The 25,839-nt window shown below is 43.0% G+C and overlaps 1 long non-coding RNA gene across 1 annotated transcript in view; it reads right to left on the bottom strand.

The window, feature by feature from the left end:
- Positions 1-25,839, bottom strand: part of LOC139694909 (uncharacterized) — a 70,109-nt gene that overhangs the window by 24,171 nt on the left and 20,099 nt on the right. The gene's annotated exons all lie outside the window — the stretch shown is intronic.

A 25,839-nucleotide genomic window follows, 5' to 3' on the forward strand; every position in this document is an offset into this window, starting at 1 on the left:
AAAAACGTACGAATACTCTAATTCGCTATTTATGATGGCTATTGCCCTCCTTTATAGTCGAGAGGCTAAAACGTCGAAAATTACGACGTTTTAGCCGCGGCAGCAGCCGTTACAACATTTTCACTGTACTGAAGCCTGACGAGTGACCGATAGTGAACTGGTAAAGTTACATGTACGAGAGGAATTTCTCGTAGGATATATAGGACGTTTGTAAAGACAAGCACGTTCTAAAAATCGACCTTTCAAGGCTGGAAATCTACAGTCCGCAATCTCCTCCATATGATACCTTCTTGACTATTCGCGAAAATTACCGTAAACTGAAATTACCGGTGACTTGAGTCCAACCATTTGACAATTGCACAATTTTGACAATTTTAGGGAGTGATTTTTGTGTGTGAAACCATGAATGTGACAGAGCAGTGCTATTTGCATGAAGATGAAACATTTCGTAATATATGGGTCGCGGTAGTCCAGTGGGTAGAGCGTTGGACTGCTGACAGAAGGGTCCCGGGTTCAATTCCCGGGCACCTGCAACTCCAACCAAGCTAAAGTGATTTTTCGGGTCCAGGTCTTCCTGAAGAAGTATAACCGGCACAGGGAAAGGAACTCGCCCCCCTACCCTGCTGTGTGCATTTTCACACGCCGTATAGGGCTTAATACTGGGTGATCTCTACCACCACCTACTAAACCGACCTTCGGGTTGATTATGGATTATGGTACAAAATAGACCATTCAAAATAACCTTTATTTTATTTTTCGTTCATTTTCTAATATCCTTAAAAAATATTTTCAATAAATACTAATTTTTTTTCTGGAGCATAATTGAATATCCCCTCCCAATGGACGTGGTGGAAGGTCTTGAGAGCTCTGATAACCTCTAGAGCAGTGTTGGCGGGAGCAGGCTCCAGGTAGATTAAACCACTCTCAATTATTTTCCAAAAACTAATACGATGAACGCAATAATGAAAATCGGTCCGGTGAACTAAGGCACTCGGCCCAATTGGCCTTGTGTCGTGTTCGGCGTCGGGGGAGGATAGGCTGTCCCAATCGTAATCACACGGAATCCTAGCAAAACAGAACTGACAGCAGCGACACAGAAGATGCAGAAAACGACCGCATTAGTTAGAATAGGGATACCGAATTAGTTTGAATAGGGATAAAATGTTAGGTTGACGTTGAGGACGAGAAAATATAAAGTGAGAGACGAAGAGAGGAAATATAGATGTTTTAGGGCTGTCCGAGGTCAGATGGAAGAATAGCAGGGATTACTGGAGAGACATTTATGGTGTAAAATACAGCAGATGGTAAGAGACCCAGATAGTGCTGCCAATCATAGAGAACAAAGGAAGAAGCGAAGTTGAGAAAGAGTAAACAACGGACAGAATGATATTAGTAAAAATCAAAGCGGAACCAGGTAACTTGGCCACTGTTCAGGTATAAATGTCACCAAGCAGTCATAGGGAGGAAGAAATCGAGAGGGTACCCGATGGCGGACTTAGACCACAATTGAGTAAGAATGAAGTTTCGCGCCTGATTCAATAATATACGAGGGTCATCCGGAAAGTAGTACCCGTTCGTGAAATAAAGAGACAAAAGTAAATATTAACAAACATAAAAAATTTTATTTGAAAGAGGATACTTTAAACTACTTCTCAACATAATCTCCAAGCAAATTAAGGCATTTGTCATAACGTGTGACAAGTTTCTGTATTCCTGCTGCATAGTCCTTCGCCGCCAGCTCATTGAGATACGCGAGGGACCCATCTTGCACAAATTTTTGCATAATGCAGATGGTGTTTAACAATTTCATGAACAATTGTTCGAGAAACATTGGGAAAATGCTCACAGATGTCATCAATTGTGACGCGCCGATCGTTCCTCACGAATTCGTCAACTGAGCTCACCAGTTGGTCTGTAATGACAGACGGTCTCCCCGAACGCTCATCGTCGTGTGTGTTCCCCCTCCCCATGTTGAAGTTGCGACACCACCGCCGAACAGACGACTCGTCCATTACATTGTCTCCATACACCTCCTTTAATTGGCGATGAATATCACATGGGCGAACGTTTCTTGCATTGAGGAATTTAATCACTGCCCTCACTTCACAACTGGCGGCGTTCTCAATTTTTTTAAACATTGTAAACAATCACAGAAACAACACAGGCAATGCTAGCGTCACGCAACTTGGCTCAGAGAAGGCAGACAAGCCACTGAAGCTATCTGACCTCGTCCAGCGGCTACTCGCGTCGTCAGCACTTCATGCGGCACGAACGGGTACTACTTTCCGGATGACCCTCGTAGAACAGGGATTAAGGATTAGGAAATTGGAATTTAGAACCAATAACAGGAACGACAACAAATTATTATCAGCAGGCCATGGTGGAAATTATGAACGACTGGGAGCTGGGTACTATAGATGAAAAATGACAACACATAAAAAAAGGGGCTGACAAAAGCCACAAACGAAACTACAAGAACTGTTAATAGGAAAAGGACAAGGAAACATAGATTACAGTCGAAATGATTAGAAAGACAGACTATAGAAGGAAATGGAAGAATATGAATACAGAGTTAGGCGGAAGGAAGTATGAAGATATAAGTAATAAATTGAGATGGTATCGTATAGAGAAAAAGAAGCGCGGTGGAAGACGCCGTGTAAGGATATGGTAAGTTTACAGAGGAGGGGTGAAATTGGTACGCTACACAGGAAAGTTAAAACACTGTCGGGAAGAAGAAGAGAAAATCTGTGTTAACAGTTAGAGATAAGTCGGAAAAAATACTAACCGAACCAGAAAATATCCAAGGGAGATTAAAGAAATATATGGAAGAACTGTATGGTAAAAACAATAGACATGCGAGGTTAGACATAGAAAGAGAATATGACGTTGATGAGGATAGCTTAGGTACAGCCTTACTCGAAGGAGAGATAGAAACGGCATAGAGGGAATTGAAATCAATTATATCCGAGCGGATCAATGACATTCCCTCAGAACTACTAAAGATTTATGGACTAGTTCGTAGTATTTATTATGGAGGACATTGGCCGGAATACATTGTCAGATCATTGTTAGTCCCAATTCCAAAAAAGGACAGACAGCGATATTTGAAGGCCACAGGACAATATCCTTGATTAAGAAGCCTGTTAAAGTAGTATCATTATCATTAACAAGAGGACGAAGAGAAGGGCAAATGATTCCCTAGGGGATGATCAATTTGGGTTCAGGAAAGGGAGGGGCACGCGCGACGCCACTGCAGAAATGAGGTCACTAATAGATAGGGACGTAGAATACAATCACGTTATATTTGCCTGTTTCGTAGACTAATAGAAAGTTTTCGATAAAGTGAATTGAGAAATATTAATGAATGTATTGCAGAAGATAAAAGTAGATATATATTTATTTAGGGTCTTTCTTTGACCTAGATAGGAAGGATAGGAGATTTATCCGAAACCTGTGCATGTAACGGAATGCTCCGGTGCGAGTGGCGGATGGAAAGCCCAGATAGGCCGTGTCGGGAAGAGTACGTATGACAGGGGAGTCCATAATCACCTTTGCTGTGCAACGTATATTTGGAGGAAATTTTAAAGAGGCATGGAAAGAACTGAATAGAGGCATATAGTAGGTCGGTCGGGAATTCATAAAATCTGTTAGGTTTGCGGACAATTAAGCTTTAGTTTGACAGCCAGCCAAGGTTTGAAAACACTGCTGAGTGCATTGGAAAAGCCTGTTCGATTGGTGAGAATAAATGTAAAGAAAAGAGAGGCTACGCGGTTTTCTAGAAAGAGAAAGGCTAAGGAAAAGGTTAAACTAGGAGGGCAAAAACTAAAGCAGGTGGAACAGTTTACCTATCTCGGAATTGTTTCGGACCAAACTGGTCAAAGTTTTAGGAACGTAAAGAGAAGAATTGCGTTGTGCTTTCACAAGCAGGATGGAACTGTTGACAGGGACGTTGGGTAAGGATGTTAAGAAAAGGCTCATGAAAACGTTGATATAGAGCGTGGTTATGTACGGCACGGAAACAAGGTAATTGAAGCAGAATGAAAGACGTAAAGTCTTTTGAAATGTGAGCGTACAGAAGGATGGAAAAGGTGAAATGGAAAGAAAGTAAAACAAACGAAGTTGTGCTAAGCATGGTGAGAAAGGAGAGGGGATTGTCTTGGGATATCCAAAGGAGGCAGGAAACATGTATGAAGAATATTTTGATTGGCAATGGGATGTTGAAGATTGTGATAGAGGGGAGGATTTTAGGCCAGCGATAAAGGGGAAGGAATCGGATAGGGATGTTGGACGGAATGAAGGGAGGAAGGAAGTATCCGAAATTGATGAGGGGTTTATTGTGGTGCTAGATGTTGGGTGGTGTTTTTTTAAGATAGGCGAGGATATACAGGGTCGCACCCAAAAGTGGTAGGACTGATTTTTTCACAAGAATTTTATTGACAATATACTTACATCGACTTAATAATCTTCAAAGTATGCTCCTTGAGCTGCTACACAGTATAACGTTGCTCCCATTCCCCGTACGCCCGCTGGAAATTTTCTTTGGGGATGCCGTTGATGACCCTCGTCGAAGCCTCTTGAACGGCCTTTATCGAGTCAAAACGTCGTCCCTTGAGCTGTCTTTTCATCAGGGGGAAGAAGAAGTCCGGTGGTGCCAGATCGGGAGAATAGGGCGGGTGCGGCGACGTGGCAACGCCGTATTTGGCCAGGAGCTGTCTGACGACGAGCGCGCCATGGCAGAATTTTCGGCAGCATCTTGGCGCACACCTTGCGCATGGCCAAATCCTGTGAAATAATGCGTTGGACGTTGGATGCAGACAGACCCAACTGGTCTGCAATTTCTTCACTGGTTAAGCGTCGGTCTGTGTTCAGCAGTGTCCTCACTCTGTCCACATTCGTGTCGGTTCTTGCCGTCGACGGCCGTCCGGAGCGATGGTCGTCTTCAACGAGCTCCCTACCCTCTTTCAACAACTTGTGCCACTCAAATACTGTGGAACGGCTTGAGGCAGTGTCCCAATAAGCCTGCTTGATCATATCGAGGGTCTCAGTTGACGTCTTCCCGAGTTTCGCACAAAACTTCACGGAATAACGTTGCTCTAAATTCAGATTCATTTTGTTTTTCGACGCGGACAAAAAACTTGCTTCACTAAAAACGGTGTCCTCACTCAACGACAGCCCGCAGGCGACTGAGGTCGGTGTCGGTCTGTTGCTAAGAGCCCCCTCCACCTTACCCTGCCAGGCAGACCCCCCTCCACCGCTCCGTTCGTGCCAGAGAAAATCAGTCCTTCCACTTTTGGGTGCGACCCTGTAGCTGCACCGCTTGGTTTATATACATAAACCAAGTTAAAAAACTACCTTTACCCATATTTTACCAATAATAATATACAATGAATTAGGTAGTTTGTTGAATCATGAAATGATATTACATTCGAGAGAACGACCGATGATGCCAAACCAATGGACCCCACATACGGTATTTTACTTATTTATGTGGGAAGTTACATCGTTTATGAGGATTAGAAAAACTAGGAGGTCTATAAGACTTCCCTCGTTCATCCCGGCCGCTACAACTGCCTCTCCCGAGATCATGAAATGTACTATAACATTTTGTTTACGACGCAGGATGATTTCTCTAATGTAGCTGGATAGCTTCTCGTTTATATCGAAATGCATGAATACTGTTTCTTCATCAGAGTCGTGCGGGGCCTTCTCGAAGGCTTTCTTGAAGCCTAAGAACATCCACTCGAGTATTCTGATCTCCTGATTTTAGAACGTCGGGAAAGAAATAGCCCAGCTGTGTTTCGCACGGTCTACTCTTTCTAAACCAACTCTGGCTGCGGCAAAGTGTAACCCTATTGTCTAGAAATGCCATAGCGTCACTAACTAACTTATGCTATATTATTTTGTGGCGTATTGACGTTTGAGATGTCGGCTTGTAATTACTCGGAAGTCTTGGAGAATATGCTTTGCAAGTGAGGTGCGACTTCATGCGGCCACGTTCCTCGAAATTCTTCCAGAAGAGTGGCCTAATTTGCCTTTAGGCTTCGAAACTATTTGGATCTGCCTTTCTGTGAAATTATGCCCAGCAAACGGTCGCCCGTTGTACCAGATGACGCCGTTTCGCAACTTTCGAATGTATAGATGCTCTAAAAATACTTATTTAGGATCCTGACCTTATTTACACTCCCTGTTAAGATTCTGCCATTCGCTCATCACAGAGAACGTACACGAGGCCTTTTCCCCTGATTGTCTTCAACGAAGTGTTAAATTTAATTAGGGTTTTCACCAAAATATTCACCCAGCAATCTACTACTGAAGTTCCTCATGGCTTTACGTATTGACTCCGTTTGTAATCGATGCTATTTGTGCTAGTCCTCGGAATTTTCTGTCGGTCAGTGTCTCTGCTTATCTATACTATTTCTAAATGTAGATTCAATTGATTATAATGAAATTACCAATTTTTAATTAATAACGACCACCGCCATCACGTGTGTTACGTGTTCACACTCCGCGCAGCTCGTATGGACTGGATTGTTACGCGACTTAAATAGCGCACTTTTACTCATCGTCTCCTTCACTAATTATGACTTCACACTCTATCAATAATTAGGTTAACGAGTGACAATTTTTTTAATTGCCCAAAACTGTTTCCCAATCGCCGGTGGCGTCAATTACAGGCGCGCATTGAACTCGATTATGAGATCTGATGAGGAGCCAAACGGCTCAACCCTGGTGCTTAGGATCCGGGGGGGAGGGTGTGAGGGAACCAGGAAGGGGGGGGCCGCAAGAACACAGGGGCTTCCTCCCCCTGGGCACGCACGCACCCACGAGCAAATAAATAAATAAATAAATGGGAAAACATTCGAACGCTCGAAGGGCGCACATGCGGGCCGCCCGCTTAGGAGTGCGGCCTCCGCGGGGGGGTAGCGTAAACAACAACGCCGTACACTCCCTCACCCGGCGCACCAAATAAATACCCTCGTGGTGTCCATCACTGGCGATGTGGGGAGCGGAAGAGGAGGAGTGCTCCTTCAATGCCCCCTGATTTCCTTCTCGCCCAAGAAAGAAATTCCTCCTACGTGAGTGGAGAGGATGAGGAAGAGAAGCATTCATTCCTTCCAGTTTTAAACGATATAAAATACATACATGGTACCCTGCAAGCCATCGCTAGGGTGTGTAGCAGGGGGTGATCTACAATGGACTACTTTTAACCCAAAATACTTTTCCCCCTTTGCGCGGTCGGACAACGTTCTTCTGATCCCTTATCATAAATATGCTTAGCTTTGCAGCCATTCTGTTCCCTTATCCTTTGTGAGAAAATGGTATCTTAAATGTATCTGCTTTAAATTTAATCTCTCAAATTTTATTTAGATTGTAACTCCTACCGTAGTATGATGAGGTTAATAATATTGCACACTGCCAAAATCATGGCTAATGAGATATCCTTCCAAGTTATGCAAAATGATCTGTAATTTAACCTTTGCTCCGTGATTCCAAAACTAGCTCCTTCAATAATTTTTATACGATACTCAGTTTGTTATAACAACGTTTTACGAATCTAGCTTCTCTGCGCTTCACGCGATCTAATTCGGAAGTTAATCCAAAGTCATAAGGATTACATAATCAAGCAGCATATTCTAAATGAGATCAAACGAGAATAGAAAGCATTTCCCTTTAAATTTTCATCACATTTTTCCATTAAATTTCTAACAAACCGTAATTTTTTGTTAATTTGTCCACATATTCCTCGTATATGTTTCACCCAGGAGAGGTTGCGAGTGAGAGTAACGCCCAAGTATATAATGGAGTCTACACTTTCTATTTCGGTATTCCTGATGCAGTAGGCGTTCCGAAGGTAACTACACTTATTCCAAAAAAAATCATCACTACGCTTTTGTTAAGTTTAATTCTAACTGCCAAGTATCGCAGCAGCGTTGTAACGCATTGTACACCATCATTAAAAGAGTCTTTAATCCATCTCAGGATATTTTATCTATGCCATAGGCTTCTAGCTTTGTGAGTAGTTTACTATGATATAAAGGTACTATGACATACAGGTATATTGTCGAAAGCTCACTAAAATCTATAAAAATCGTCCACTGGAACATAGTTTCTTCCAAGCCCAAAATATCATGAACAAACCGCGAACGTTGTGCCTCGATGAAATTACCCTTTCGGAAACTGTGCTGGGTTTTCGTTAATAACTCTTGACTCACGAGGTGTCTCCCCATCGAACTAACAATTACACGTAAGCTCATGACTTGGCATGATATGGCTGAGAGGGAAATAGGTCTCTAATTGCTCGCTTCCTTCCGGCCTCCGTTTCTAAATATTGATGTAATGTTAGCCGTTTTCCAGTCATTTGGAGCTTTGTGATCTACTAGGGACTCCTTAAATATAATATCTTACGCAACTACAGATGCCTTTAATATACGAACTGGTATTTGATCGGGCCCGGAAGATTTGTTAAGTAAAATATCTTTTACGAAACGTTCGATTCCATTACATACTCTTTCAATTTTGGGCATCGGTTGACGGGAAGTATTTGGTAAGCTATCGGGGAAATTTGGTGTGAATCTGGTCTTCGATCCTCAGCTCAGACACGATATCCTCTAAACGACAAGGCAACGACACGAGCCTTTAGAATCAACCATAAACGGGGCAGGCGTGCATCGTGATAAAAAAACCCCGTCGAAGGCATCCTAGTTCTATCGAATGAGTCCAATTTATAAAAAAACCGCGACTAAAACAGGGAAACTTACAAATTTAATACATGATATTTTTCTTAACCTCAATTAATGCTACTTTAACGTTTTTTCAAGAGTGGTTTGATGTAATTGACCTACCTAATTAATAAATAAATCCACCTGTTACCTAATACTAACGATGAGAACACTAAATTTGACGCTTTTTAAAAAAAGATCAATTTACGTGCACAACGATGCGAAAATTATACGATCGACACACTTGGGCACAAAGTAACACACGAAGACAAAAGTGTTAAAAAGACCCGGGTGTTACGCAGGGCAAACTATGTTGTAACGTAGTTTTAATACGGCGTAATTTATTCGTCATGGACCGTCCTAAACCTCAACTTTTATGGGTAGATTGCCTATGCTGTTTATGATACCTTGAACAGTTCAAATTGCAAATGACAAAAATAACTGCGATTGCAGTATTGTCCAATATTAAAATGATGACAAAAGAGCTATCCTTTGCGTCAAGTAGAAAACCTCACGCGGCAGGTTAATGAGGTATAAATTATCCAAGAGACATAACTAAACAACAGCAACAATTAGTCGTTAGTATTCAATTAGAGCAATCTACCTCGTTTAAGGCAGTTAGGTTTTGGATGGGCAGAGATAGAACATCTATACATATCTTAGTGTCGTATATATAGACAATTTAACATCCAACACTACTTTAAGCCCCTCTTTAATTCCGAATACTTCCTTCCACCCTTCATTCGGTACAATGTGTCTATCCTATTCCTACTCCTTCCTCGTATGCATAACATTCTCCCCCCTCTTACAGCCTTAAACGTCTCATTGCCAGTCAAATTTCTCGTAAATCCATCTTTACGGCCTCCTTTTGATTTCTCCCAACAATCCCCTCCAACACCATGCTCAGCATTTCCTCGTTTGTTTTCCCTTCTGCCCATTTCACCTTTTTCGTACTTCTCCACACCCGCCTTTCAACAGCAGCCAATCTATGCCTATCATTTTGCTTCAATGACTATGTTTTCACGCTGCACATAACCACGCCGCATGTAAAGATTGGACGACCCTATTCTAAATCTGGCCGTCATCTAATCTTGTGAATGCTTCTTCACCTTACGCAATCCTTCCTCTTACGTCCTTAATACTTTGACCATTTTGGTCAAAAAACTTCCGAAATAAGTAAAGTGGAACACCTGCTATAGGTTTACCACTCATATTTTACATCTACACTATACACTACCCATCAGACCGTCTCAAGGACGTGTGGCCGAGGACACTAGGTCGCCAGCCATTATACTTCTACTACGCTATTTCCAAAAACACATGACACCATATGTGCAGTATTTCATCCAACATAAAAGATGCATATTTAAGCCCCCAAATTACACAGACAGAGAAGACATTTGTCGCAAAATAAGAGAGATAAGACTGCTGAACGGATAGATAAATATTTTTTCTCTCGTGTACTATCCCCGTAAACATCTAAAGGGGAATACAATAAAACGGAAGTGGGTAGGCACTGGCGAAAATAGTTAGGAACATACGACTTAAATTTCCCCTCAACTCAATGGATAACCGTCTAATGCCCCCCGCCTCGCGCCCTTGGGCCGAGTGGTGGATTGTAATGTAAATAAATAAAGACATTCGTAGATGTGGCTCATCTGTATATTCTCCGCCCTACATGAGTGGAATACTACTTGTTAACTAGTGGCTCTGTTAACTGCTACCCCTTCCTTTTTAACGGGATTTCTTATTCAAGTTCGTGTTGTACGAGTCGTACATAGTGAGTAGTAACTAGCAGTATGGCAGTTGTAGTGTGCTTTTCCCCACCCACTCGTGCCTGATGCCGCATTTATTATGCCCAGTCACCCCCCTTCCACTTGCTTTTTCGCTGGCTATGTTCAATGTGTAAGTGGAAGTATTGGATGAGATACAGAATGACTGGTGACCTAACAAACTCGTGACATGGGCAACATGGCTCGTGACCTAACAGTCTATTGCATAAATAAGAAGGATGTCTCTTTAACAGTAATGTTGAAAATGTATTATTACCCCCACCGTACCATGGTAGGAGAGATATTGTCGATAAAATTAGAGAGATTAAGAGTAGAACAGGTAGATTTAAGATGTCATTTTTTCCACGAACGATTAGGGATCAGACTAGCAATGTCCAACCGCGGGAGGGGTCTGATTCGGGTTACAATTAGTCTGGTGTGTATTCACCCCCTGCCATACACCCTTGCGGTGCCTTGTAGAGTACTCAAATATCTTTTAAAAAACACCCTTATCACACGACCTTACGACGGCTTTCGGAGTAAAGTGTAGATGTAGACGCAATCCATATGGAAGGAATGTTACACACAAGCATTAGACGCATTCTTTGTAACTTAACGCAAGAAATTATACCTTATAGCCTCCACCTCTTCCTTTTATTTCAAAACTTCAATATTATACATTTTCCAATCTTAGTTCCAAAACACCACTTCGATTATCGGGTCTTAGTCACTTAAGATTATCCAGCAATCGGTCGGTATCCTTATCTCTCAACCAATAAATGGGTCGTCCGCAAATACTGCAAGGTTACTGCTAACGTGAGAAGTGAAGAGGTCGTTATGGATTGTAGAGAGGAGTTCGGGTGTTGTAGCACTTACCCCTCGGCCCCAATGAAACTTCTCTCACGGGAGGTTTACGGGTCCAGTCCCGTACACTTCACTCGCTTGAAACACTGCTAGGATTAATGACACTCGCGTATCGAGATTTACGGCAAGATTGATTTTCAGTATAAAATGCATAATCATTTGAGAGTATGTATATTAGAAAGGTATTGACAACGAAAGAAAATAATAACTCTCAACTCTAGCTTTTCTTATGAATTGAAAACAAAGCAGTGAAAATCTACGACGGCTTGACATAATAAGCCTTCTTCTACCATAAGAAATTATAAGAAATGTCCGACCAAATGATACCATTAAAAGCGATTAGGGGAATGTTTCCAGCCAATATTTGAAGCCACATCATATCAGACGGGATGTGCGTAGAAATTCACGTGTGTACACGTAGTGGCACACGATTACATAGCTACGTACATACACATAACGTAAGAAATATCATCACATAAAGGGATTTTGATTAAATGTGTGACACGAACGAACCAAGTGGATGTGCACACACGATTCGCACCATTTCCGGGGCCAACATTAATGTTTCGGGACTCATACTCCACCGCGACACGCGCGTTTATGGCTGTTTTGAAAAACATATAGTTTCGTTTGTTGACTTTTCCCAATGGTAAATATTGTTTGTGTGGCATATATATGGGGGTGGTCTCTCTCTCCTTTGGCCTCAATGGTTTACCTTCCTTTAATTGCATTTCTTCTCGGCCGACGCCCCCTCCGATCTCCCCCAAACGAGCAGGGGCTATTTTAAAAGCGTCCCGAGGCACCATTTCGCGAGTGGTCAGGAGGATGGGGGGAGGGCGAGGCGTGTTATTTCCGTTTCCGTGGAGACGAGGGGGTGTGTGATGCGTCCCCCCTTATTTCCAGTGTTGCCGAATCTCCGGCGCACACACCCGCAATACTCTCACACGCCGAGGGAAATCGAGCGCTTTTTCTTGGAACTCGTGAAGTGGTGGTCATTTTCTCGGGAGCAGAAGACAACCACACCTGGGGGACTTATAAATCATCATCGTAGGTGGACTCTGTTAAAATGCGTATCCGATGGAAAGTACTAATCTTGACAGCATCCACGTCACGGCCAATCGATCAGCGGAAGAGCCAATCAGCCCATGCCAGTCTCCCGCGCAACCGCCGGCCTCCCCCGCCCCTCGGCTGCACCACTCACGCTCACACTCCATGCATCATCTCCCCCGAGCCTCTCTCCGCAAGTGTTCCACTCCGTCCCTCAATAGCCACCCGCCCACTTGTGCCTCCCTTCCCTCTCTCTTCGCCTCTTCTCGTGCTATCTCTCGACAGTCTCTAACCCACAGCGTGCTCTCGCCCCCTTCGTTCCCCCCAAAGCAACAGGACGGCCCCTCGTCCCGTATCACAAGTTAGCGAGGACATTTCTCCTCTCCCGAGAGCGGAAAGAAAGGGAAAGGCGGAAATGGAAGAAAACAGGGAATCTAAGAATTATTAAAACCACAGCAATCCATCCAAAGATGAGTTTCGGTAGGCAAGAGGGCAAAACTCACTCAACACCAAGCACTAAACGCTGCGAGTGAAATCCGCACGTCGGTAGGGTATTCATAAGGGAAGGGGGGGGCAGTTCCTGATTCCCCAACGGTCCCTGGGTCAGTATCCCAGCACTCTACTCACTGGACTACCACGGCCACTCAAAATTAAAATTTGAAGACGGCAAATTCCTAGGATAACGTACCAAACAGAGGTGAAATGTTTGTGGCATTTTCTAGCATTTAATACTATGCATTGCATAAACCATGTCCACTTCCTCCTCCTGCCGCCAGAGATCACGTCACCACTCGTGGCCTCCACATCTCGGCACGCGCGCACACTGCCCCCAACATCTTGCCCCTCTATTCTCCCCCACGCATACACACATGGGAAACACCTACGTGTTTGTTTTTACATTAAATGAAGTTCATCGTCATAATAACGTGATACACAGAAGCACACAAAAGAAAAAGAAGACAGAAAATTTCAATATTTCGGTGACCCCCGTCAACGTCAGCGAGAGTGGAGTCACTTCTCCCCCTTTGCCTCAGGTCAATTCCTATCCTCCCCCCCTCTCAATACACCCCTGGGAATCCTAGAAAATATCAGTGTTGCCCCCCCCTTCGACCCCGGACCATTTTAGCGCATGGGGCAGGCAGACACACACACAGCTGTCTTGAAGATGGGTTAGAAGCCAGAATTTTCGTGTGAATGTGCGTAGCGTTGTTTTTTTCCTTGGGCCTCGACTGGGTCTCCTGTCCGCAACCCACCATTTATAACGACAAACGGCCGCTTTCATCAATTGAGTCCCGGCATTGATGGGATACTGCCTTAAAATTCATCGTGGTGGGCGATTTGTGGTCTTGTAAATTACAATTAAATTGCCTGCGAGATATTGCCTACTTTAGTCAATAATTAAGTTACAAAATATGCCTCTTTTAAGCATCGAAAATGCGTCGGGCAAAACGCCCAACCATTGGCTCATCGCTGCGTGACGTCATCTCCCATTCTGTTGGAGCCGCGCCATGAGCGTACGCCTTCATTTGAGGATTAAAAGCGAGATCTCGAAGACGTTATTTTCTCCTTGAATTTCAATGCAATTTCAAACTTTGGTAGAACTGTCTTCACTATGGAGCCGGTATACAACAAGGCTTGTTCCAAAAATCTTGCGGTTATACACGATTTAAAGATCGTATATTAAGGATGTGAACGAAGGCGCTCAATGCTGAAACCACATAGAAATACTTTTCAGATTTCATTAGACACGGTATAAAGACATATATTCCAAGCATAACAAACACGAAAGCAACGAACCACGATGGTACAACGGTGAGGTTAAAAGAGCTTTAAGGCAACAGAGGAAATTGCATTCGAAGTAAAAAACACATAAGAAATCGGTGTAGGCAGACGTTTTGAAAAAACACGGGAAATATACCCAACACGTCGTAAGGAAACAAAAAGAATCATGCAAAGCGCCCAATAAAACTTTAAAAGAACACCTCCCTGCAATTACTTGGAAGATAAACTTAAGGCTCTCCGATCATACGATTGGGAATTACAGGAAAAAGATCCGAGCATAGAATCCCTTAAAAAGCACAATGGTAATATACATACAGTTATTTACAGACAGCACCTAAAAAGCGAATGTTCTCAATAATTTATTTAAAAACATCTATACTCACAACACAAATATCCCCAGCGAACGACCAGGAGGACCGATTACTAGAATGGCATTAAAATTTACATGCAAATATAAGCCTGCAACTCCTCCAAGTTAAAACAAACAAATCCCTGGACGAAAGGACATTCAGAGAGGTGCATAGGTAAATGCTGAGGGCACGTGGAATCACTTCGTTGACATCACAGGCCCAGCAGTCAAAAGATTCATTCCAGGTAAATTTATAGAAGATCACAAGGAACGTAGTCGGTACAACAGGGATGTTATAATATCTTTAAGACATCAAAATTAATGTCATGCCAATACGAAAAGCATAAGGAACGATATGCTGCTGACATATGGGAAATAATTTGTGAAACTCCCCCAGTTATTAGTTTAGCCATGTAAACGATATTTTAGTTCTATCAGGTGTTGATCGGAATTGGACAATTTTACGAAGCTTCTGAACAATATTTCCCTAGAACGTCATTTGCCTGCGACTGAGACTGACCGCTCAGTATATTTTTCCTCAATTACCCATTTGGAGGACAGGCATGTCTTCTCCATATTTCGAAAGTCTACCTGTACTGTTTACGTAATCCCTGCAGACTCGACACACTGTTATAATGTTAAAATTCCATCCTTTTATTCATTCAGTCATCGAATTTACCAATGTGTATAGAGCAATTTAATGGAGCAGTTCATATAATTAAGAAAATTGCCTGTAATCATGGTTATCCACCTAGTTGAATAGAGTTAATCGTGGATAAAAAAGAAAGAGAGCTGCAGTAGCGCCAATTCATTCTAGTGATCACGCCCCACGGATAAAAATCAACGGTGCTCAATCCCGTGTTTAGGAAATAACACCAATCATATTGTTAAAAGAATACCCAACGAAGAATCCTTATCAGCCATTTTAGACCCGATTAAAGTGAAGTAGACTTTTTTATTTTTAAAATGCCGTGGACTTCAAGAAGAAAAGAGGAAGTAATACACTGAAGCGTGGTAACGGGGTATATGTTAGACAAACTACCTGAAATTTGGAAGAAAGGACTATAGCATTTACAAAATAACTGTGAACTGGGAAAGATCAATTTAAGCGCCACCCAACACTTTCTACCTGCACATGTATATATTAAAAATAATAATTATTCTGGCAAACATCTTTAAAACTGTGACCACATCACTGCTTTTAGTGGTAACATTTAACATTTGACTTTAAACCAACGTGTGCTTAACGCTCCGGAGCCACTAGATGCTTTATAAGACACTTGGTGACCTTGAAGTGGCCGTTGTCAATTAATACTTGTACCCCACCGTTTTCCTTACCCTTTCAGTAGTGACATACCGGTGCCCCTCATCTCTCTCTCTCTCCATATTTGCCACCCCTCTTCCTTCCCCCTCTCATTTACCTCCCCTTCATGTTGAGCATAGTAGGGGGTTGCTGTATTCTTTACTTCATCAGATGGTGATCATGCCAATACACAGAAACCCGGTTCTTGTGACTTTTTAACTGTAGTTTTGCGAAAGCTTCCCCTAAAAAAATTGTAGACGACATGTTTGGAGAGGCAGTCACTGTGGGAGTGGAGCGAACAATTGACGTGAGGACGAAGGGCATTTGGGTGGGGAGGGGAACGGACGAGAAGGCATGTCTTACAGCGGGGGCGGTTGCAGGCAAAAAGTGTGTCGAGGCTCAAGGGATGCACTTAGAAGAATTTTGAGGCATTTTAGCAATATCTAAAATAAATCTATCTTCCCAAAATTTTTCCCAATACTTCTTGTAAAACCTAGATACAAACCTTGAATGGTCGACGGAGGAAGGTGACAACGGCTTGGTGGATTCTAAGATATACGAGTTTTACGTAGTTTAAATATGCGGATTGTTTGTACGATACAGATGGGCACTGGGGGGAATAGGGAGGATGTAGATTCCCTAATTTTTAATACTGGATTCCCATTTTCAGTGAGAATATTAATGTGTGTGCCTCAGAGAAGCAGGTGGTACTAAGTTGATTGTGTCGAGTGTCGGACTTAAGGGCTGTGGAGATTAGTGGGTGGAAAGAGGAAGATTTTTAATTTTGAGAGGCGGTCCGAGTAGCCAAGTTTACGGCGCGCTGAGTATGTTGTCAAGGTAACTGCTTAAGGCATGGCCGTGGCTGCAAATAATTGCAACACTCCACGCCACGTCAGCGCATGACCACCGACTAACCACGGTGTCCAGCTGGGTTCTCTGTTCCGCCACCGCCATCTTGGACCGAAGCGGTGAAACGATGCGTCGTTTCACAGGAAAGAGCACGCCTACACGCCTAAAGAGAAATAAATATACGGCATCTCTGGAGAGTAGCCAAAATGGCCGATATGTTACCATCGCCTACGATATCACACCCTCTGCGCGATTAACTATTTAAGATCTTATGAACCTTAAATTACTGAAATACACTTCGTAATTCTCATTCAATACTCGTACAAATAAGTTTATAAGACTCAGGGCCATCCTCAGGTGCCCACCTGGAGTTTACTCACCCGTTGTACGGTCTAAGTGTAGCAAGAATAAAATTAGCTGAAGATGGCAAAGTGTATTTGAGTCATTTAAGTCAGTTAACCACATATTAAAACCTTAAACAATATAATTCATTTTGTGCACCACCCAAAATACGCCCACGAACAATACAACTTGGAAAGTTCAAAAAAGGACTAAAATATTCAGAAATAAAAATAAAATTTCATAAAAATATCTAATTTGTAACAATATTCCATATAATGCTCTGTCACCGTTTCCCGACGCCCTTGGGAGGCGGGAGAAGGGGTATGAATGGAGGGGTAGGAGTTCCTGCTCTTAGCAGAGGAAGGAAACTCACTCGAGAGGAAGAGTAGAGCACCAGGGAAGCGGGTGAGCCCGAGAACCCTACTTGTCGATTCGCGACGCCTTGTTTATAATTCGCAGTTCAGTCGCGGCGGGAGAAAGCACCAACACCAGCCCTGTCCGCACGTGAATCCCAAGGTGATTTCAACGCGTGGTCTCGAACGAAGACACTAATTCTTACGTGTACACCTTTCACCGTAAATCGCCCCGAGTTTATCTTCTCAGCCACGCTCCCGAGACACCCGGAGGCGCGGCGCACTAGTCGTAAAGCCCGGGGACTAACAGCTTCCCAAGCAAGGGAGATAATGCATGATGCAGCCATGTATTTCGCCAAGCGCCATAGGAACCGGCGCCTAGTGCCCCGGACCAGGGCGCAATGGGACATCGAATTAGCAAATGAAACCCGGGTCAGATCCGTTTCCTTTCGACCCACAAATTGTAGTGGAAAGAGTCGAGCCAAGAGATTTTTTTAGTGACGAAAACTATTACAATTTTCCACTTAATAAAATTTTAATTAATTGGTTATCAAGGGGAAAATTGTAATAGTTCTCGTCTCTTATGGAACAGTTCCACCACATCACACTTGCATCTGTAATTTAGATTTCTTCAGGGTATCTGTACTAGCAATCCTCACAAACGAGTGAGTACCTTGACTCGGCTGTTTAAATCCCATCTTCTGGGGTTTACTTGCCAAAGCCGAAATCAGCACCATATTTATGTTTCAAAAGACACAGGAAGACCCCCAGAAGCAGCATCTTATCTTTATATGTAAGACAATAGTGTAATCAATGAAGAAAACCCTAAGGCCCGCATTCAGACGATTTCTCATCCCTAAGCCTGATAACTCGGCTTGGTCAAATATGGCCTGCGGCTGTGGGCAGACTCATTTATTTTCCAAAAACGTCATTTTTTTTACCAGCGGAAACTACCCGGAATACACAAATTAACTCGAATATGATCAACATTGACCTCAAAAAAGGGTTTTTCCACCGCTGGATGGAACTCGAATGAGCTCCGAAATAGATATATTCCCGGTTAACCGACTCCTCGTATGGGAACCTCCCTCGGAACTGCCTCGGATTCACCGAACAACGCCATCGAATGGAATCAGGTCTAAGGCCAGGCGAGGCGCACCTGTTGATATGCACCACCGATGCGGAACTGCCGGCAGTCAAAAGATTTAAAGACTTCCAACTTCATCGAACATGTTCTTCTTACTGAGAATCGTCCATAGGCCTCATTTGTGTTTGCGGTGAGGAGAACTTTGACGATAGGGTGTAATTTATTAAACGAAACTGGGTATTCCAAATAGCCTCCCTCGCAACGAGTATCCACTGTCCTCCACAATCCCTCGATTACATTCAAAGAATTGGTCCAAATCCGCGATTAGGTCGTGCGGGACAAGGATCGCAGGAAGCAGTGATGCTCGCATGTTTTTCCATTCGATATTCTCGAGGGAGACTCCTCCCATCCCACCAAAAATCAAACAGCGACACCCTTCCCTCCTCTGCCAGGTCGCCTTCAGCTGAAACGCGCTTTAGGGGCGAATCAAATTCAGGGTGAATCAAAGATTGCTTACTAAAGGTAATCGGAGTCCCGTGGTTCATCCGTGATATCAATACCCTGAATGGGCTCCACGTAGCCCACATTGGCCACGCAATGAAATGCACAGTCAAGGATTTAGGGATGAAGCAGACCATACGGGAAACATCCCCTTGGACTACCTATGGAACTACTCGTACTCATGTGCCGGACGTCTTCATTAAATAGTATTCGAGTAACCGACTGAAAACACGGGCACTCATGATTACTTAACTGCTACCGCACCCTTGAGTGAATATTCGCGCGAATGCAAGGATGGAAATGGGATGAATTCCCAAGTGTTCTCGGAGTATCCAATTGAATACAACAAACGAACGTGATACTGAAAGTGATACTACATCAGGCCAAAGTATCCGCGTTAATTCTGGACAACTCTGATGTATAATGGGTAACTTAACCCTCCAATCATAGGGGTAACCAATCCAACGGCGCAGAGTAGCTAACTTCCAACAGCTAAAGGTGATGTAATCGATTGAATCCCTCGAGAACGACGATGCTTAAGTAACTGAGAAGCACAGCATTATTGGGGAGTTATAAGTGATATCCCTCCCCATGGACTACAATCTTGGCGTAATGGAAGGGACTGTGCGTTCTAATAACACCTAAACCTGTGCTGTCGGATGTAATGATTTTCCCCCTTGAGTCACCCATGCTAGATAGGTCGAAGGGTGGGAACTAGACAAAAGGTGATCCGTGCAGCGCCTGTTTCTTGGTGCTGCGGTTGAAAAGAAGTCTGAGGCCATTAGTTATGGTGTCACGTTAACAACACTATTGAGAAAGGTAACGGGAGGCCACCTTAATTACTAGTCCCTAGAATTGAATGATGGGCACTATGGAGAAAATGAGTCCTGGAGCAACGGGAAATCAGCTCAATTACTCATCCCAAGAATGCCATGATGGACAATATAGAGAGAGTGGCTAAAGAACTTGGCCCAATCAGCCGCGTGTCGTGCCCGGCAACGGGAGAGGTAAGGCTTCTGCGGTCTTCATCTCACGAAACCCTTACAAAGCAAAACCGACAGCAGCAGCGGAGAAGACGCAGAAACGGATCGTATTAATTAGAAGTGAAACTTGAAATGCTAGGACAAAGATGAGAGGAGGAAAATTAGAAAATATAATTTGAGAGATGGAGGTATAGATATTTTATGAATGAACGAGGTAAAATGGAAGGGTAGCGGGGATTACAGGAGTGATAGTTAAAGAGTTATATACTTATACAGCGGAGAGGACGAGAGCCAGCAAGGGTTGGGAATAATATTGAAAAGAAACGGGAAAAGGCTTAGTAAACATATAGCTGGCGACTGATACTCTAGAATGTTAGTAGGATGTTAAAATGGTAGAAATAAAAGCGGAACCATCGAACTTAATCATTGTTCAGGTACACATACCACCCAGCAATAATGGGGAAATGAGTCGAAAGGGTATACGATCAGTTAGAGGAATAATTGCAGGTATTTCTGGGATGAAATATTTGATAGTGATATCGGGGATCGGAACCCGGCGGTATGCGAATGAAAGATAATGAAAAGTAAGCAACAAATAAGACTTGGCGTTTCAACACAATAGATTGAGAATGGAAATTTTGCAGAAGATTTAAATGGATAGATATGTAACCGAATACCGAAATTCAATGGCCAGGTTAGCTGACCAATCGGCGCGCCGCCGAATCGATTGAAACGACAACGGCTGCGTATAACTCCCAGAAACAGTCAGAGCGATCTTCCACGAGTCATGCCCGCTTGAGCCTATCGTGGAGGCTGGCGAGCAAGCTGACCGAGACCATGCGATGGCGACAGTGCATCCCGGGGGCGGCCCGGGCTCGAAACCCGGCAGTTTCAGGATTTATGTGAGGGATCTAGATCCCTTCGTACGTGCTACGTGGGGAGAGAGAACACGCAGTGCAAATCGAGCAAGTCGCATCCCCTCGTCGGACGAGACGGTCGGCGTACTCCGAGTGATTAATTATTAAGGACTAAATGCTCCAGGAAAATTGAAAAGGGAATTAACTATCTGTGCCCCAGAAAATACATACAGGGATTAACTTTTGCAAATTTTAAGGAACGTCGAGCAATGCCGCGAAAGTAACTTTTCACGGAGTCATCCGCTAATATACATTCAAATTGAACTAGTTCAGAGAGTAAAAATCATTCGCCCACACTGGGAATCAGGTCAAGGCGAATTATTTCTACACTTTGAAATTGTTGTACTTCAACAACAATGCACACTAGAGGATGACTCAGCTTTATTTACTGCCGCAGCATCTTTCGCAGTTTCTTTGAATTTATCGAAGTTAAGAAATGTTGGAATGTTCAGTCTGAGTCCATCCATAACCTCGCTCAAACGGAAGACAACCTATCGATCAAACTAAAGTTTCGTTTAAATTCAGGTACTCGTGAATTCCATGAACTCAGATATTCAATAATTCATTCAAGTAGATAAGGGTTCATCAATTTATTAGATCATTCCGTTACTCGAATTTCATGTAATTAATTCCATTGACACTATTCTATGTGGAACTATGACCCCACTCTCCACGTATCTCACTGTATGCCATACACTGCGCTCCCGCAAATTCACACGTCTTCCCAAATTGAACTACATGAAAATTCCTTCATCATGACAGTGCGAGTTGAACACAGAATGCTAACAAAAGCCGGAGGTCAACGACAACCACTCTCATACTCCAAAAGAAAGCGATAGGACGGCGACGGCCCTGGAGCAACGAGAGCGGCACCACGGATCCACCCGCGTACTCATGGACTGCACTGCGATCACAAATGAAGAACGAGAGACGCTAAAACTATATATATATATATATATATATATATATATATATATATATATATATATATATATATATATATATATAATATATATATATATATATATCTTAGAAAATCACGGATCGGTAAATCACCCACCGATGGCCGGCGCAACCACGCACCCATGCGATGGACGAAAAACGAGGGATGGAGCCAAGGGGCGGGGGTAGGCGGGGGGGGTGACGGAAGGGTGCGAGACTGAGGGTGGGGCTGCAGTCCGAGGGGAGTGTGTTTGTGGCGGGAGACGACAGGGGGGGAAGAAGGATGAATGGATGCGACGGGGGGTGGGGGGGGGAGAGAGAAGCGGGGGGAAATGGAGAATGAAATGGGAAGGGTCGCTGGGAGGCTGCCGAGCCATGAGGGGGGAAGGGGTGAAATCCCGAACGGGGATCCGAGATTCTATTTTCGTGCGAGGGCGATACTTCGCACCTGCCCCACCCTCTGGCGGCTAAAAGTAGAATCAGTCGAGACGTTGACACACGCTGGCCTCGGAGTGGACCCCTGAGGCGGGGGACGCGCACCCCCCCCCCCCCCCGGATGCGGCGACTTCACTCCCGGAAGAGGGGACACTCTTGGCGCGCGCACGCATACATAGTCGGGAGTCGATTTCCACCGAACCAACGATCGTAATTCCGATGCCGTATCCCTTTCCTAGAAGGCTTGATCAACTATAAAAGCGGATACATCTCAAGCTGAATAAAAGGACGCGGATCCGACTTTGATCTACAGAAATACCCGGATACATCGGTTCCTCAGTACGATTCATTCGACCACACGAAAGCAATTTACGTGAGTCCTAGAAACAACGGGACTCGGTCCACTGGGCTGCTTGTTGCGCCTGGCAGCGGAGGGGGGCAAGGTATCCACAGTCTTCATCTCAAAAAATCCTCTCACAGCCGAGCGAATGGCAGCTGAAAAGAAGAGGACTGTAACGGAATGATAGGGGCACGGTATGTTTGGGCAACAATGAGGCCAGAGAAGCTAGAAATCATTCAGAGAGAAATAGAGAAAGGGTGTTTAGATGAGTTAGGTTTGTGGAGTTGAGATTACTGGAATGTTAATACTGGTATTATATAAATATTTAAGGTGGAGAAATAACGTGGAGAGGCTAAGGTACCGAATAAGAAAATGGAGAGAAGATTAGGAACAAAGAGCAGGTGAGTGACCCGACCGATTAAGTCGTAATCCACGTGAATACGCCAACAAGTTGTCAACACTTGGTAAGATAAATTTGAAGAAATAATTGGGAGTGTACTAGGAAGGAAGCGGCTATTAATAATGGGGGATTGGAATGCAGAGGTTGGCAGAGGGAGGAATGGGAGAGAGGGTGGTATGATTTAGGAATTAGAAACTATCGCGGAGATAAAGACGTCGAGCTCTGCAGAAGAAGGGATTTAATGATAACTAACAACTGGTTCAAACGTCATCAAAATTAGAAGGGGCACGTGGAAGATGCTGGGAGAAACACGTACGAGCCTATCAGTTAATATCATCGTTCGGCATAAATTTACAACAGTTTCAACTCACACAACATCCCGGGCGCGAATAAACTTCCGATCAAAATTTAGCTGCCCAGAAATGAAGTGTTAAATTCATCTACATCCACCCCGAAAATGGCGCAAGGGTGTATGGTTAGAGGTTGAAATAGAGCAATATACATGTATTACCATTAGTTCATACATACATTTGAATATATTATTATTATTAAAAATCCACATGTGCTGATAGACAGTGTCAGGTGGCACACAAGTCCCAAATAATTACAAAGGTAATATATTAGCTCATATACATAAACATTATAACGCATACACGTATGTATATCTATATACATGTACATTCTGAAATAGACTAAACCTTTAATGTTTTTCTTTCAATTAGATTAATCGAATGTTTGGGCTAGATTGTCTCATGATGGTGCATCGTACGATAGAGGACGAGTGCTCTATCCTGTCGGCGTTACCTCTCTTATTTTTTATCTTAGCGGTATCGAATCCACCAATATAAATTGGAACATTAATAATAGTTCCTCGCATGGTGTCACAAGTAAACTCAAAGTGTTATGTGCCTTCTTAAAGGTCTAAGTCGTGACAGCTATCTTGGTGAAGCGAGGAGATTCCAACCTAATTCCTCCCACATTCCTGCCACGCTTACTGTTTTCTCGTAGAAATGTTTAACAAATCTACTAGAATTTTCTCTGTACCTTTTCCAAATCAATCATTGATGTTTTCTTCCATGGATCCCAAATACTGCCGCGTATTCAGAATGAGACCAAACCGAAGTGTTATAACACCACTCTCTCTTACCTCTCATTATATTTTCCTGCAAATCGCCAAATGAAACCCAGCTTCTTAAAGGCCCTCCCGCTTATTCTTCTGACGTGTGTGTCCTGTGAAAGGATTGATGTGAGAGTAACACCCAAGTGCTTCACCTGATCTGAAATGCTTACCTCGATTCAATCTATTTTATAGTTTCCGTAATATTTATCTTTTCCGTTATTCCAAAAGTTTAGCGCTTCTGAATTTAATCCTAACTTCCATTTCTTACTAGATCTCTGGCCTAAATTGTTACTGAGTAGCACGCAAGCTATCGGTATTCTTAGTTCTCTTTAAATCACTGTGTTGCCTGTAAATAAGCTGAGGTCACCGCCAACTAGAGGACTCAGATCTTTAATGTATTTCAATAAGTTCAAGGACATTAAGAAGACTTCCCTGTGGTACTCCTGAATTTACCCACCTCTGCTAATAATTGGCCCGACCCATTGACCACCACTGTTAGTTTATAGTTAGATAAGAGGTTCATAATTCATTGGTCACTTCCCCTTTAACACTATAATATATTAGTTTGTGTACTCATTGCTGGAGGGGCCTCGTCCCAGGATCCTTTGATATATACAAATACAACATCTGCTGGGGCATTCCTTTCCTCCGATTTCAGGGTATTATAAATAAAAACAACCAGTTGTGTTTCGCATGATCTGCTTTTTATAAAACAGTGCTGCTTAAGACAGAGTATCACCCAACTGTCGAGAACGGCCACTGCATTGCTAACATCAATGAGTTCTAAAATATAGAAGGGTATACACGCTTAAGAAATAAGCCTGTAATTTCTGGGGCCCTCCTTTGTGGGGAGGAGTTATGTGAGCAAGCTCCCAGTTTCGAGGTACTTCTATCGGCTCGTAAAAAGGTTTTTAAATAAGTTGCTAAGCCTTCATCATCTTCCTTCCGTATTCTATTTCTTCCCAACCATGAGTTTTTATTTTTATACATTTCATATAATTTTTAATTTGGAGCTGTGTTTCCCTTCACTCTGGGGCAACAATACGAATAAAATACAAATAATAATAATCGTATGTAGCTCATGAGATCTTCAGGTATGTGAGGGGACTTTGTTTCGTGTTTACTTTAGACATTCCTAAGGAAATTAATCAGGATGTTGGTCTTGCTTACGCTTTCCGTAACAATGCCGAAATTTTCTTCCTTGACTGAAGAATGTCCAGTTGGATGTTATGCTTTTTTTCACTGACGTAAGAAGAAAATGATTTTAGTTTATTCCCTAAACATTCATAACATTTTGCTTTTCAAGGTACATTTGTGAGTTTGGGCATAATCTTTTTTCGTTTTTACAGGATGTAATGAGTTTCCCTTGTGAGGTCCTCTTTAGAATTTCGCCATCACTTTTCAAAGAAAAATTAAAATTAGAGTGAATTTCCCTTGGCCTTGCTTTGGTTTATTTGTTTTATCGTCTTGGGACCTTATTGCTACGTTTTCGTCTGTATGGAATAAACTTCACTATCCCGTCACGTATATTATTCACAAACATTTTCCAAATGTGTTCTGTTAGTGCCTCGCTTGAATGATTACAGTCTGTTATAACATTTTTCCCTAACCCCATTCCATTTTCCTTAATTAAATAGATACACTAAACGCTTTTCCTAATTCACTTCCGCGAATTAAGCTTTCTCTACGAATATAACGTGGTGGTCTTTCATGTCCAAAAGTATATCTACGTT

This window comes from Hetaerina americana, unplaced genomic scaffold (assembly GCF_022747635.1).
Source record: "Hetaerina americana unplaced genomic scaffold, ioHetAmer1.1.p SCAF_6, whole genome shotgun sequence".
Classification (NCBI taxonomy): Eukaryota; Metazoa; Arthropoda; class Insecta; order Odonata; family Calopterygidae; genus Hetaerina; species Hetaerina americana.